The sequence below is a fragment of the Solanum tuberosum genome, unplaced genomic scaffold (genome assembly GCF_000226075.1).
Source record: "Solanum tuberosum cultivar DM 1-3 516 R44 unplaced genomic scaffold, SolTub_3.0 scf00020, whole genome shotgun sequence".
Classification (NCBI taxonomy): Eukaryota; Viridiplantae; Streptophyta; class Magnoliopsida; order Solanales; family Solanaceae; genus Solanum; species Solanum tuberosum.
The window spans coordinates 1,440,989-1,442,673 of NW_006238946.1; positions in this window are offsets into that span (position 1 = coordinate 1,440,989).

A 1,685-nucleotide genomic window follows, 5' to 3' on the forward strand; every position below is an offset into this window, starting at 1 on the left:
GAGTAGGGGTGAGGGTGGGGTAAAAAAATTAAATTTAAAAACAAGCTTTAAAATTATTATTTTCTTTGAGGGGGAGAGTGGTTGGGGGGCTGGTTTGAGGATAGGGACAAAATAAATTGATTTTTTCAACAAAAAAGTAATTGTAATTTGAAGTTGAAAGAGAGTTTTGAAAAGTGGTTTCCTTTAGTTTTGAAAGGAAATCATTTTCGTTAAATTTGAGGAAAATTAGTTGATTTAGAAAACATTTTTCAAAACATTTAACCCAACCAAACATGAGAAAATTGAAAAATATTTTCCGGAAAATGTTTTCTTTCACCAAACACACCTTAATACAAATAAGTTTTCTTTACTAGCGAGTTTGAAATATTTTACTTAAATTGATTTGATAATTCATCATAAACAACATCAATATCTTCGAAAGATAATAAAATTTGGGTACATATCAACTTTCCAAACTCCACTTATAAAATTATTACACAGAGTATTGTTGCGTAAGTTTTTTGGCATCCTTTGAGAGAGGAACATTTGGCCAATTTAAATGTCGACTTCAATAATTGATAATATGTCCTTTTATGGTCGCCGACCGTTGGGTTGTAATTTCTTTCTGCTTGAAGACAATTTGCTAAGATTGTGGACAGCGATATACAAACTACAAAATGGCCAATATCAATGCGACTTTTTATTTTCTTTCATGACAGTATTTGATATCAATCTTTTGTTAAAGGACTAAATAGTATGTAGAGGGAACCATGGCCATCACCATATTGTCTTGCAGCAAATCCATTTAAAAAATAGGACACCCGTCAACCAATTGACAATCCCTTTCGCAGTTGGACAAGAAGCCAAAGGGCATGTATTTGTATGACTTCCCCCCATCACTGAAGGCTAACATGCTCATGTCCTAAGCACAAGTACAACAATACACTCATGAAGGTTAATCCGGCATCTAATGCCCCAGATAAAACATAATTGTGACGACTCCACCAACTCTTGCAATATCGATATACAACAAATCCTGAAATAAATGCAATAATGATCCAACTGTTGTAGTTGACAGCAGTAGCACTCGCAGGGGTGGCTGGTAAGCTTTGAAAAAAAGACTTTGGCCTTAGACCCCCAAGTTTAGGGGGCCCCATTTTTTGGTTTCTTAGGTAGGATTAAACTAAAAAAAAAAAAAAACTAAGACTTTAAATTCAAATCAAAATTAATGAGATGACTTGATATGACTATTACTTTTTATCTTATTAGTGTGTACTTTTTAAATTGTACAAGTTATCTTTTTTTTTTTTTTTACCTTATTCTTTTTCTAATTTATTTTTATATATTCTATCCTTCTCTCTTCCTCTCTTCTATTTCTTCTCTCTTTTTCTTTTCTAATCTTATATCTCTCTTAATCAAAACTTAAGAATTTACTTGTTCTATTGATAATTTCAATTTTCAAAAAATATAGTTTATGTTTTTGATTTGAACAATTTGAAGTATATGAAAATATTTTTGGTTTTCTAGTTAGTGGGAAAAAATTGAGATCATTAGATGATGAGAATTCAAAAAAATATTGTCTTAATCTTGAATGTTCCTTAAAACATAATACTCACTCCGATATTGACGGTTTAGACTTATTTTCTGAGTTAAAAGTGTTAAGGAAAATCATACAAGTAGAAGACAATACTCTAATTGAGATACTT